The sequence below is a fragment of the Mus caroli genome, unplaced genomic scaffold (genome assembly GCF_978045245.1).
Source record: "Mus caroli unplaced genomic scaffold, Mus_caroli_1 scaffold_10, whole genome shotgun sequence".
Taxonomy (NCBI): domain Eukaryota; kingdom Metazoa; phylum Chordata; class Mammalia; order Rodentia; family Muridae; genus Mus; species Mus caroli.
The window spans coordinates 120,813,600-120,827,685 of NW_028227265.1; the positions used below are offsets into that span (position 1 = coordinate 120,813,600).

The 14,086-nt window shown below is 45.3% G+C and overlaps 1 protein-coding gene across 1 annotated transcript in view; it reads left to right on the forward strand.

Annotated features, from left to right (window-relative positions):
* Efnb2 (ephrin B2) overlaps window positions 1-14,086 on the forward strand; it is a 43,917-nt gene that overhangs the window by 7,072 nt on the left and 22,759 nt on the right. The gene's annotated exons all lie outside the window — the stretch shown is intronic.

Below are 14,086 nucleotides of genomic sequence, written 5' to 3' on the forward strand. Positions count from 1 at the left end.
GAATGATAAATGTCCAGCAAGCTTGCCGCCTCCTTCAGCTTTTCACACACAGACTGGTGCATATTTATGGCAGGCAACCCGACAAAAGGAGAAGCTGAATCGCCTTGGCCTCCAGCTTTCCGTTAGGAGCAGGGTTAAAGTGATTAAAGAGCTATGCAGGAAAGCCCTGCATCTGTTTACTAACCGTCCAGGGCAACCTCTTTACTACTTTTCTGGGCTCTCCGTTCTATGGAACGTACCTGCCTGATCTGTTTAGAAGTGTCCTCTGTCAGAATGCAGGGCCCAGACAAGACAAGTTGTGAGGGAGCAGTGCTGGGCTCCCAGGGCAGCAGCCTTCCAAGGGTTGCAGTGTGGAATCAGCAGGGGCTCATTCAAATATTTTCCATGAACAAAGTCAAACATATAATTCTGGTGCAGAGCATACTGGGTCTGTGATACATACTTGGCTGATTTCAAATTTTAAAACCACAGTGGGGAAAAAAGCTCACTTAGAGAAAACAGGATCTTTCTGCCCAGAGTAGTTCTCTAAACAGAACAGGAAGAGCAAACGGGCCGCGTGCAGGAGATAGAGTTCATGCCTTCCACCCTCCTCAGCTGGCATGGGGAAGAATTGGAAATGCCCAGGTGGCGCACTTTCCGAGTGCGGTGGCTGGGCCCCTGGTGAGCTACACATTCAGAAGACATCCTTTTCATAGGCATTGTAAATAGATTCTACACAGAATGGTTAAAAACTCCAGCTCATTTTCTCCGTTGAAATTCAGTTGTGTCACATTTTAATTACAGTATTTATATCACTTCTCTAATGGTGAAGTCCATCTCGGCATCAAGACGTTCATCTGTACTTTTCATGAACACTCATCTTGAATCTCCCTGGAATATGTGTGAGGGCTGATTCTAAGTTTTGTGCTTGTGTGTTCAGGGAGTGATGAGGTATGTGTCTTGTGGGGTAGCTTGCTGGCTGGCCTGTCCCCTTGGCTCTGTGCATTTCGTGGAGTTTCTCTCCTTCAGAGGCAAAGTTGCCTTTGAGACGGACCTCTTCTATCCACTCATGGGATAGCAGATGAGCCCAAGGCGCAGCATGGTTGGTCACACCACCTGATAAAACGCTTCAGTGCTTGCCTCCCCCAACCCACCATGTGTGCTACCTTACTGAGTCCCTAGCACATGCATTAATTATTGAACGGAGTAGGATAAATCAGGTAAATCTCCAACTCAAAATGTATCTATCTGAGCATTTACAAAATGTCATTTTCCATGTAACTATCATTTGGATACTTTTAGGTTTCAAACAAACTCTTTTTGTTTGTTTTGTTTTTGTTGTTGTTGGTTTTTGTTTGTTTGTTTGTTTGTTTTGAGACAAGGTTTCTCTGTATAGCCCTGGCTGTCCTGGAACTCACTCTGTAGACCAGGCTGGCCTGGAACTCGGAAATCCGCCTGCCTCTGCCTCCCAAGTGCTGGGATTAAAGGTGTGCACCACCACGCCCGGCTTCAAACAAACTCTTGTAGGCCTTGAATCTTCTCTTCCTGTGAGAAAAGAGCTCATGAGGGTCCTCTAGAAGCATCCTCTTCTGTAGTGTGTACATCAACCCATCTCTTTCCAGCCTTCCTTTGCAATCCTGTAGGCTTGGCAGTTCACCCCAAGTCTCTATGTACAGGGCAGTTTCCAGGCATGCTCAGGTGCTTACCACCTGACAAATTTGGAAGGCAAGAGCGGAGTCTGCCTCATTTCAACAGTTCATTCACTTCTGACCGTTGTGGGCATCCAGTAACTATTTGTGGGATGGGCAGGCACGGCCCAGATTTATGTTGTTGGCTGCCTGTGTCTTTATAACCTGCTGTCAGAGATCCAGTCTCCACCCTCCAGATCCAAGGCTCCTGAGCTCAAGGGTACCAAAGTCAGTTGCCTTCAGGGATCGTGAAAGCTGGTTTCTGGACCCACCCCAGAGTTTCTGATTCCTGAGGGCTAAGGTGGGGCTGGGAGATACACACTTTTAATGCAAGCTCCCAGGTGCTACCAACTACTGGTGGTGGTGGGAGACCATATGGGAGAACGGCCTTGGGTCAACCTTTTTTGGAAGAGAATCTAGCAGTCTTCCTACTTTCAAAGGCTGTTTAGGACCCAAGAGGTGATCTGGCCTTTACCCTTCCTTTTAGAGGTTACAAGGGCAGTGGTAACTTGGTTAATTAATTCAGTAAGGCCCTACACTGAGAATAAAGTCAAAGCAGAACATTCTCTTTACTTGATTTTTTTTTTTTTTTTTTTGGTTTGGTTTTTTGAGATTTCTCTGAGTAGCCCTGGCTCTCCTGGAACTCACTCTGTAGACTAGGATGTCCTTGAACTCAGAGATCTGCCTGCCTCTGTCTCCCTGGTACTGCGATGAAAGGCATCTACCACTATCACCTGGCTCACTCTTTGAGATTTGAAAGCCAAAATAGAAACAGAAACATTCCATGCTAGGATACCATGGTGTTGTATGTAGAGAGAGGGCCTGGGGGTCCAGGGAAAGGTGGCCAGTCCTGGGTAGGGAAGCAGTCCAAGTAAGAAGAAACTTGAGTTTTTAATGAGAGCAGTATCTCTAAGCAGTCACGGCAGATTGCTGAAAAACAGTAGTGCGCAAGCCAGTTTCAGCCTAGAGTAGCGTCTGTAATGTGTTTTGTGTCTCTGAATATCCATAGCACAGAGTCAAATCCCATGAGTGGGAAAAACAGATCCTGTGAGACAGCAACTCATTGATTTCAACAGTGTTTGTGATGTGGGAATTATCAATACCCATTGTTTTAAAAGTGAGTGTCATCATGGGCAAGTCAGGCAATTGATTTCACCAGGACGGTGGCTGATCAAGAGCTAGGGCTTCGGAGGTCACCTGTGGGAGCCAATCCTTGCTTAGCCATTTATTGGCTGTGCAGTTTAGAACAATATGCTCTGTGTTGCTCATTCGTCCACCTTTAAATTAGAGACAATCACAGAGTAGTGGTGAGAGAGAGTAATAAAACAGTGGTCAGGATTAAATGTGTAAAGGGCCTGGCTCTGAGCTTGGCCCATGAAACCAGTCAACATCAGCTACTGTTAGTCAAATTTACTGATGTCTACTGAGTACCACTGACATGCAAGGAAAACAAATGAGAACACTGTTAACGAAGCCTAACATTAGGGTTTTACGCTCTCTAATGATGGTCAGTTTTGTTCCTTTGTCATTCCTGTTGATTCTTTAAGACTTTCTCTTCTATAAAGTATCTTTTAATTCTCTCGTTTATCAACAGGCTGGACCCTCTTTCTCTGCCCCCCTGCCCCCCTGCCAGTGCTGTCTTAGAACTCAGGTGCATGTACAAACTGGATAGTCTTGTTCAACTGTTCAGCTTCTTTTTACAAAACCATTTTGTGTATTCTGATAAAAGACCTCTGTCCTTGAGGGAATACTTGAATCCAAGCTGGGTTCAGGGATGGGCAGAGTGGCTTCTCCCTCCCTGCATTTAGAACCCTTGCTTCCTATCAATCCGCATTTTATATAACAGCACTCATTAAACTTCCTTGTAGCCACCAAAAGGCAATAGTCTTATATTCTCCTCTTACTACTAGTTGGGGAAACTGGGACCGAGTTTTCCCAGGTCATCAGGAAGCTAAGATGCAGATCTGGCCGAAGTGTTCTGGTGTCTGGCTGTTCAGTTCTCTTACGATGACATAAGAAGTTGGTTACGGGAAAGTTAAGGGTGTATTTGCTCAAAGTAATCCACACAAGGTAGAGAAAAGACAAGTGTTGAATGTGGTCTTCCCCTGTCTGAACACTAAGTAACTCTCCTTTATCCTGGCTGTACAGTTCCAAAGAGACCCTTTGAAGCACACTTCTAACAAGGTCACCCTGCTGGAGGCAGAGTCATTGTCAGCCCAAGTAAAGAATGACTAGGCAGTTTTTATGGCACATCATATTAATGCATTTTTTGTGTAGGAGTCCTTTGACTATCAACATTTTCCTTTTAAGAATTTAACTGATTGGTCAGTTCCCCCTTGGGAGAAAGTCTGGCTTCCAGAGTCATCTCCAGTTTGCTGCTGAATGTGTGTCAAACTAAGGAGATAGCATGACATCTTTTTTAGAGTCTAGTCACAATTAAATGCCATTTTATTTTGGATTTTGGGAACTGTGCCAGCTTCCAGCTTGTCAGAGCTAAGAAGACTCAAATCAAGTCCAGGCCTATTTCTACAGCAAACGGGGAGTCTGGCTTTTTGCCTGTGGATTCATTCAGTTTAGCCCATCTGGCTTTTGATGTTCTGCAAGTTTGGAGCAGTTTGTTTAAGGAAGCCAGGCGGTGAATATTGGTGGGCCTGGGGTTCTCTGGACTCCACGGTGGCGCCTCTGGATTTGCATTTTCTCCACTCTGAATCTGCCTAAGACCAGAACAAACTGCCCGCCTGACAAAGCAGCCACATCTTCACTTCTAAGGCTCTGAAGCTCCTCCGCATGGCATCCTCTCAGCTCCTCCTGGCTCATTTCTCTCTCAGCTTCTCCCTGCCCAGTTCTCTTGCTCGATGGGAGCCTGCTGGAGTGACGCTGGGGTGTCCTGTGTTTGGGCCAGGGAAGAGAGTTACCCAAAAGCCCCATTTGTTCATGTTTCCACCATGTGACACGGTGCTGGGTAATCTGTATCAGTAACCAATTCTACTCCTCATTTCTGTTGCGTACTGGGTTTCTCTTCCTCTTCTTCCCCTTCTCCACTGGATGTGACAGGAGGAAGACAACTCCAGCCACTCCCAAGGGAACCTGTGCCTGACCCCTGTCCTGGAGCCTGGGAAGGAGGATGTGCTGGGAAGCTGCCATTTAGGGGCTTGTAAAACCATTGCACACAACCTTGTAAACTGTGTTGTTGCTATGATTATTAGGCTTGCCTGTCAAGGAGATTCCCTCTCAGACCGCAAAGCTGAGTACCATGGTCCCTTCCGTCTTTCGTGCACCTACTCCTGTTGCAGACGGCACTGTCTGGGCGCCTCTCTGTAGGGGAAGAGATGAGGGGGTAGGGACACGGTAGGGAAGGGTTTCTGCTTGCTGGACACCTCACAGAAGGGACAGGCTTCCTTAGATCAGAGTGAGTTGATTTCCACAAAGGCAGAACGCTTCTAAATGAAGAAAGAAATGTATGTTGGTGGGGATGAGGCGTAGAGGGGTGAAGGGACAGTGTGCACAGCCAGCACTACTCCTGGATACCTGGTCTTGGAGTGGCAAACCACTCACTCCTTGTTAAATTTACACGTAGCTTTCATCCCTGTGACTTCACCACTGAGGTAAATGAGCAAATGGCTCTGAAACAACAGAGAACCAGCTGAAGGTGCCCTTTGGACCTTTCCTCTGTGAGAGCCATCTTTCCCTCTAGGGCCTGGCCTATAAATAACACGGGGTCCACCTTCCTTTATAGACTCTTGCTAAAAGCACGGCTGGAAACATGACCGTACAGGTGCTAACAAATTACGGTTGGGAAAGAAGACTGCAATGCCTCCTGTCACTGAGGTTATGAAATCCCAGTTTCAATCATGGAGCCGACCCGGTTGGTTTGCCAGCAGGCTAGTCTGGCACGTACCATTACCCCTCTTGCTTTTTCAGTGCACAGCCCCAATCCTCCAGCTCATGCTTTGGCCCTCAAGTCTTGCTGTAGCTGGCCAGAGAATTTTTGTGAAATTTTGTTTTTCTTTTCCTAATTGAAGGGAAGTGGTGTAGAATAGGCAGAGAATACTCTTAGGTCAATTATATAAATGAAGACCTGGGTTTGTTGTTAATTCCATAGCAGATTTAAATAGTAGTTTTGGTTAACTTGTGAAAGGGAAAGCAAACAAACAAACAAACAAAAACAAAAAAAACCAAAACAGCTGTGGTATCTACATCACACAGCTGAAGTCTGACTCGGAAATGATGAGCAGAAAATACATTTTCAACCTCAGTCTGTTACAGGTGTGCCCTTCTGCGGAATGAAAGTGTTTAGACAGTAAAAAAACATTGCACAGATAGAATTGAAGCAAATACCTGTACTGTTTTCCTGGGAGAGGAAAAGAAACTGTTTAAACGGTGAGAATATCATCTTTGAGCGTTTCAAGATAAAATTTAGCTACCAGTATTTTGTTTAGCATCATATCACAAATAGGAGATTAATATAAAAAGGAGTCAGTTTTCATGCAGTTGTTACAGAGGTGTAAGCTGTGGCATTTAATGTCAGTGTGACTCGTTGGTGTAAGTTAGGAGGGAAGTATCCCCCATGGTATGATTGTGGGATGCAGGGTGAGGTCATCAGGCCAGCAGGAAAGCTCTCTCCGAGTGCTTGATAACTAGCTTGGTCCCTTCCTCCAGTGCTCTGTCAGCTCCGCACCTGCTGGAGCTGCTGAACTGGTTCTGGGGCTGTGTGCTCGCTCTCTCGGGGTGCTTGGATTTCTTCTCTTCTCATCTTTCGGCTCTTGAAAAGGTTTGGCTTGTGGTTGGTGTGAAGTTTGAAATGCACACCCCACCCCTCGCTGTCTCCCATTTGGAACACTCTAATGGCCCCCCAATTGTACAACCTGCTTTCAGGCCCCTGTTCTTATCCTTGAATAAATCGGGCTCAAGTTGCACAGGGCATTTGTTTTAGAAAACCGAAAGAAAGGGGGCACCTGTGAAAACAGGCCACTATTCCAACACACATGCACCTTCGAATTAAAGCAGAAAATGTCAGTTAAAGCCTCCAATTACTACCTACTTCTTGAAGGTTTGGAGCCACTAAGAACATAGGGGTGTGCTTGCTGGAAGCTTCAGGGTAATTACTTGTTACTCTAGGCATGGTATCTGGTAACCTAGTTCTGGGTGAACCTGATACCTTAGAGCTAGCTATACACCCCACTATTTCTCTGGTTTCAGAATAAGTCTGTGCAGAAACTTGTTCTGATGTTGAAGTGCCAAAGGGGGCAGTAAAGTGCTATTCACTAAAAGGGGGGAAATGATGCCCAGGACTTTCTTCTGGAAGCTATTGCAGTGTCTCTCCTGGGCACTACTTTTTTACTTATTCATCTTTTAACAAGCCCTTCTGTTGAGGACGTTTCTAGAACAGCTGATTAATCTGCAGCAGCACTCTGGCAGTGAATGGAACTAACACACAACCGAATATTCAGCCCGCTTGTATCAAGTTCACACACTGCACGGAACATTCCAGAGAGGAGACTTCACCTGCTGTGTCATGCTGGCCTAACTGCATATGGAAATCACAGGCGCTGCAGAGTTGAGGCAGGAGACTGGCCTGATCCTGAAAGATCCTAGGGTCCATACTTGGTGGAGGATGAGCCAGATTACACACTGCCGTCTCCTCTTTCCTCTAGCCTTTACCACTGAGTTAAAAAGCAACACAAGCATTTTATAAAGAAAAGTATGCTTGCCAGAATGGGACAGATTCCAATTCCCTTGATATACAATGCTGGCTTAGTGTATTAATGTGACTGGGGTGCTCTTCCTTCTAGGATGACCCAGTGTGTAAAACTGGGTCCTTAAAAATGTCAGCCTGTTCCCGATTTTATCAGTGATGAAAATCTAGTTGTGTTTATCTCTTATTTTTCTGGTTTGGATAAATGTCTGTTCTAAATTTGTGGGCTAGAGGCCTGTTTAACACATAGACCACAGTGTCACATGGCGCTTTCTAAGGCGTTGCATCAGAAAGTTAAAGTATCTATAAGCCTTAAACATTTAAAATGCTTTCCAAAATCAGAGCTAAGAAAGTTAGTTTCAAAAATATACTTTAGGTTTTTACATTTGCTTATTGTTTGAAGTTTTGGGGTCCCACTGGGCAAGTGCTACAACACTAAGCTATCTTCTCAGCTCTTTCTCTGCTCCTTCTTTCGAGGCATGGTCTCACTGAGTTGCCCTGTACTCACCCTGTAGTGTAGGCAGACCTCAGGACTGTGACCCGTTTGCCCTCGTCCCCCTGAGTAGCTGAGATTACAGACCTGTGTCTCTAGGCTCAGCAAGTTTAGTTTTTGAAGCTGTACATTTAAAAGTAATGTCCAGTCTGTTCACAAAATCACTGTTTGCTGGGAAGAATTTTGAAACCCACAGAAACTTAAAAATCACCATAGTTCCAAATGGTTACATGTAACTAACTGTCAGTGATGCAATGTTCTGTGAATGTTGGTCTCTGTGGTCAGTCCAGTGCAGGCCACATGGTTTACAGATGGTCTATCTGCAGGTGGAGTAAGTCATCTGTGTGCCGTGGTCATACACAGTCCTGGGTTGCCTTACAGTGGGGTGTCTTCAAAGAATATCTTTTTAGGTGGATCTAATACTACGGCTCGATGTTCAGACTCAGATAATTGTGGCATGAACCTTTCCATATGCGGTCCATGATTGACCAAAATGATGTTGCAAAGTGTGTGGTCACAGTAGATGTCATTTCAAATGAAAAGAAGGCTAGAATGTTTTAGCAGAAGGTACTGTATATTGGCTTATGAATCTGACTTTGCAATGCCCTGCACATAGGAAAACTTACAGTTTTCTGTGGCTATAACCTGGGTGCATCATCTGCTCCTTGAACTCTGGGGCCAGACTTCAGATGCTTATATCTGGCCTAATGGTGCAGAAATAGGAAACACTTAAATCAATTTGTCTGGTGAATCGTGTTAGGTACTGACTGACATTTTGTCATCAGGAGCTCTTGCTTGGCATTTCTAAGATGCACTGCTCCATCCTGGAGGAGTTTCACCGGACCTGATTCACCAGATGTGGAGACTGCCCACTTCTATGTATTGTGTGTGGCCACAGACACCATCAGCATTGAGTAGCTGTGTTGTAGTTTCTACATTAGCCTCTGTGATTTGCCAATGTGAGGAAACACATGGAGTCATGGGGTGTCCGCACTGAGGTCCCTAATGTAGACACTAAAAGAGGAGTAAGGAAAATTGAGGTTTTTCCTGGTGAGAGAGAGGCGGAGAAAAAGTTCAAGTCCTCAGCTCAGTTGCCCTGAAGTATCTCATCTCCTATGGCACAGGGTCAAGGTCAGAGGCAAAGCTGGCAATAGATGTCTCCATCTGAGGCCAGGCTCCTGGTAACATGATTTGTTATGCCAATAGAAGTCACATGCTTCAGCCTTCCATCTCCATCCCCGAGTATGTTTTCATGCATTACTCCAACATTTGAAACCAGTCTGGTTCACACGAAGGCTTGTGCTTTCTCTTCTACTCATTAATTCTGCTGCACGTTCTCCGCCACAAACATTAAGGAATGTCAAGTCGTGGGATGCTAATCGAGAGGTTTTTTTTTTTTTTTTACAATAAACTGTATGAAGTTGAGATGTCTAATTTAAATTATTAGAGATCTAATTTAGATCACTAAATATTAATGTTTAATGTAGACCATTAGAGTTACTCAAAGTATTCTGCATAGGACACTTAGAGTCTAGTTTGGCAAAGCATGTTTTCGAACTTGAGTTAAATCAATAGGCAACCCACGGGTAAAAATAGATTCTGGCATCATATCATTTTATACCAGGCCTCTGGCTGGTATAAGTTGGTATAAGTTGTGGGTTTTTTTGTTTTGTTTTGTTTTGTTTTCCCCAGTTTCCTTCTTTCCCTGTTGAAGACAAAGTCATGGGATCTATTGTCCGACTGGAAATGATTCACTGGGGAAACCATAGGAGTGACCTGTTTCTGTTCAGTGCTCCCCGTTTGCCCTAAGGGACTGCCCAGGGAAAGTGGATGGGATTGGTGCAGAGGTTGCCTTGGAGTGGTGTGTGCTCCCTGCCTGCTGGCAGCTCAGTGCTGATGCTTAGTGGCCAATACAGAGAGGGAAAGCCTTGCTCTGTTCTCCTAGCTAGGCCAGAACCATCATCCCAGCCCTTGGACCCACACCCTCTGTACAAGTGATGTAGGTGACGACCCGGTTTTGGTTGCAAGATGATCCTTACCCCGGTTTTCCAAAACAAGTCAGAGTGTGACTTGGGCTGTGGAGAAGGTAGAGTTGACTAACTTGGTTTTAATGGGTTTTATGGCTGCATGTTTAAGTGTGATTGAGAAACTAATAGTATCTGCCTGTGTTGTTTGGAGTCCGTTTTAAGTTTACATCTAAAACACAGATTTTAGGTCGTTGACTCATTTCTTCTTCTTGGCAAGGGATACATGCCAGGTGGACACCTCAGAAAGCGCTGCATGGCCCAGCCATTGTTCGCAAGGCAGGCAGCTGGATGCCTGCAGTTCTCTGTGGGATTCTTGCAGGCCTGAGTGTGTATTGACTTTCCCTCCATTCCCCTTAACTTCATAGCTTATCAATGAAAAGCTTGATTTAGAAAAACATGTATTTCCCAAAACCAGACTTAGATACTACTGTGAACACAATGGAAACAAAGACAGGCAGGGGAGGGGCTTTTCCTGTTGGATTTCTTCACTCTCCCTTGAGGGATTTACCTCTTATACAAGGTATACACTTGTGGCTAAGACTCTGGGGTTAGAGGTGCAGGGAGCAAGGCTCAGCTCTGCTTCAGACTGGCTATGGTTTTGTGATTTGCAGCCCTGGATGTAAATGGTAGCTGCCTTGGACTTTATACAAAGCAGGGTTGTTGAAAGCTATGAAGACCCAGAGAGCTAGGGCAAGAAACTGCCTGGGGACAGTCAGTGGAATGGCACCTTGGCTTGGCTCCTCTTTGTATTTGCCCTGGTGAAATGGCCTGGCTTCAGAGCTCCAGTCTTACCTGTGACCTACCTTCACTCTCGGGCACTTTGACTTCAGCATGTGTCGCTGTTAACTTCTATTTGTTCACCCGTGTTTTTCCACTAGGACATCATTTTATTGAGCATTATAGTATGATAACCACTGGGCCTTGGGCCCTCACTGTGGAATCACACACAACTTCAGGGAGCTGAGTTGTTAGCCCCTAAAAACTCAATCACCATCTGTTACAGTCCCTCAGAACATCTGGAACAATATGCAGCTTGGTGGGCATACTGATTCACGTTTTATAATCCCAGCACTTGGGCAGTCGAGGCAGGGCCATCAGGCAAGTCTCATGTACATAGTAAGTTCCAGGCCAGCCTGGGTGGACTCTTCCCTCGGGAAGATACAAGCAAGCACCTTCCCCCTCCTCATAGGACACCAACGAACCAAAGTACGACTTCATCAAAGTCTAACTTGGGGGAACAATGAGGTTTTATGGGGCTCATTTATAGACCAGGGTAAGGGATTGCCTCCATGACATGGATGACCCCAAAGCAACCAGACCTTTTAACCAGACCTTCACCCCAGCATGGATGGCTACTTCTTTGTGGCTTCATTAGTGGCTTTTGCCTTCAGTAGCCATTCATAGTTTATAAACACTAACTAGTACCTCTAGTGAATACAAGACCATGGGACAGAGTTACACGCAGCTAGCTGGCAGGTGAAGGAGCATTCGGAGTCCAAACGTGCATTGACCTTCCCTATACCTTCTTTCCATAAGGGGAATATCAGCAGGCAACAGGTCTGATCCACAGACTCTTGCAAGGAGTCACAGCTGTTGTGATGAAAATGCTGGTCATGTTTGGAGGACCACCACACTCTACAACACCATGTCTCACACCAAAAGCCCCAGTTTGGTCATTTAAATTCTAATGACCTGGGCAGTGGTGGTGAATGCCTTTAATCCCAGCACTTGGGAGGCAGAGGCTGGTGGATTTCTGAGTTCGAGGCCAGCCTGGTCTACAGAGTGAGTTCCAGGACAGCCAGGGCTACACATAGAAACTCAAAAAACAAAACAAAACAAACAAAACTTCTATCTCTCCAGCTCTGAGAAGGCGAGGGTTCTCCAGAGGCCTGTGCTCGGAGATCAGTGGATTTCTTGTGGATTGCCATGCAGAGCCTCCTGCCCCTCTTAATGAACACTTGGAACAGCAACTTGTTAGAAGCAAAAGATCAAATTCTGTAGCTCTGTTTCAGTGTTGCTGTATTGTATCTTCCTTGAAGCTTTAGGGAGAGTAGATTCGGCCAGAACCACACCATACACGTGTACTAAAACCGTAAGTCCCACCCTTGCACCTGTCCATTCAACAGGCTACCACGACGCTCCGTCATCTTCAAACTGTGCACCCTGAATCAAAACTAAACATTGAGGCTGATTTGCAAGATGAATCAAAAACTCATTAAATTATTTATGTGATTTGTTCCTGCTGAAAACATCATGAAGAGCACAGCAATTTGTGAGGCCGCACAGACTGGTGTGCCCTGTGCTCTTGCCCTCAGCTTGTCAGTGTTAGGTCTGGGGCCTGGTGATCTGGTGATTAGAGACTTATCTGAGTAGGGGGAGCCAGATCCCTGGGATGTCTTGGTTAAGCAGTGAGTGAATGAGTGTGTGTGTGTGTGTGTGTGTGTGTGTGTGTGTGTGAGAGAGAGAGAGAGAGAGAGAGAGAGAGAGAGAGAGAGAGAGAGAGAACAGTTTTCATAGAGACCTAGGGGAAATTTGAATGGAGAGAGAGCTTAATGAGCCAGATTTCAGACATAAGGAATGCTATGGCAGGGTAGGAGGGTATCCCCGAGACTCGCACAGATACACTGCTCAGATGAGCTCACAGAGAACCGAATGGGTAGGTTCTTGGTTGTACCTTGGCTCCTTATTTTGGAAGTCTGGAAACTGTAGCTCAGACTTCTGTTTAAATATAGGAGACATGTACCAAGCCTAGCTAGCACTTATATGGTTTCCCACTGTGTCAGCTACACCAACTACTACAAAAGGAGCAGTTTCAGGAGAGGGGGAGAGGGAACATGTGACACGGGATGGTAAGCCTTAGGTAGAAATTGGCCCTTGTGTTTGTCTGTTAGTTTGTATAAGTCTTAAGGTTTTCCCTTAAAGGTTGAGGAATAGGCATAAGAATCAAGAAGGTGAGCAATTTAATATTCCTGGAATTAGTGTGATACCTAACACCTATCTCTGTGTGCCCCCCACCTTGTGTTGTCCTGCTAAAGCCACAGGACACTTCAGAATCAGTGTGGGGAGAAGGAGGGATGAATCATGTTCAGGCCTGGTGGAACTGAGTTGAACTTTATCTAGCAAGAAGAACCTACTTCGGGAGAATGGCCTTTAGAAGTTCCCTGCGGAAGTTCTTGAGACCCTGGGGTTGTATTTTTACAAAGTCTCCTGAGAATTGTAGGGAATTCTTCAGCAATATACGCAGGATGTTTTAAATTTGTCACAATTTTATAAATTCATTTTGAGTTCTGCTTACAGAAAGAGTTCATTATAGATGGATCCCGCTCCTCACTCAAAAAAGTTTTTCTTCATATTTCCAGGGGAGGGCTAGTATACATGGCAGTGCACTCTAAAGTCAGAGGATGACTTGGAGGGGCTGCCTCTCTCCTTCTACCATGTGGGCTCCTGAGATTAAACTCAGCTCCCGGGTTTGGTTTCAAGCACCTTTACCCACTGAGCCATCTCACCTGTTACAGTATTGTTTTTAAGTGAGAACAGTAAATAGCATATGTTCTTGCTAAAGGGACTAATTTAGCTAAACAAATAACAATAAGACACTGATGTCAGTAGACCACCCTCTTTTTTTGTCATCGTACAATAACATCCAAGGAAGTAACAAGCAGTTTTGGGTGCATGCATTTTTGTGTGTGTGTTCACCTTTAAAAAGTTTCAGCAATTTCATATCATCATCATCATCACCATTGTCAGTAGTCATAGTAGTGGATTTTGGAAACGGAGTTTCTCTGTGTAGTCCTGGGTGTGCCGGTGATGTATTTTGTTTGTTTATTTGCTTTGCTTTTAAGATATGAAGTTGGGAGGGAAAGGGAACATATATGGGGGGGGGCAGGGAGGAGTACAGTGGGACCTAGAGGGAGGGAGTAGAACATGGGTAAGACCAAGATACATTGTATACATGTACAAAATTGAAAACAAAATTTAAAGTATCAGTCTTGAATATGAGTCTACAGTGTGAGCTGGGCTATCTGCTACTTTGTAACCTTGTAATACACTGGCTGAGAACCGTGGCTGGTTACATAAATCACCTTAGTTGGTGTGGATTTGAACTTTGGGAGCCCCATCATCCTTTTCTCATCTGTTGCTTCATCCTGGCCCCAAGGGTCATCATGGCTGGTGGGCCTCTCTGGCTAAATAATGCCAGAGCCCA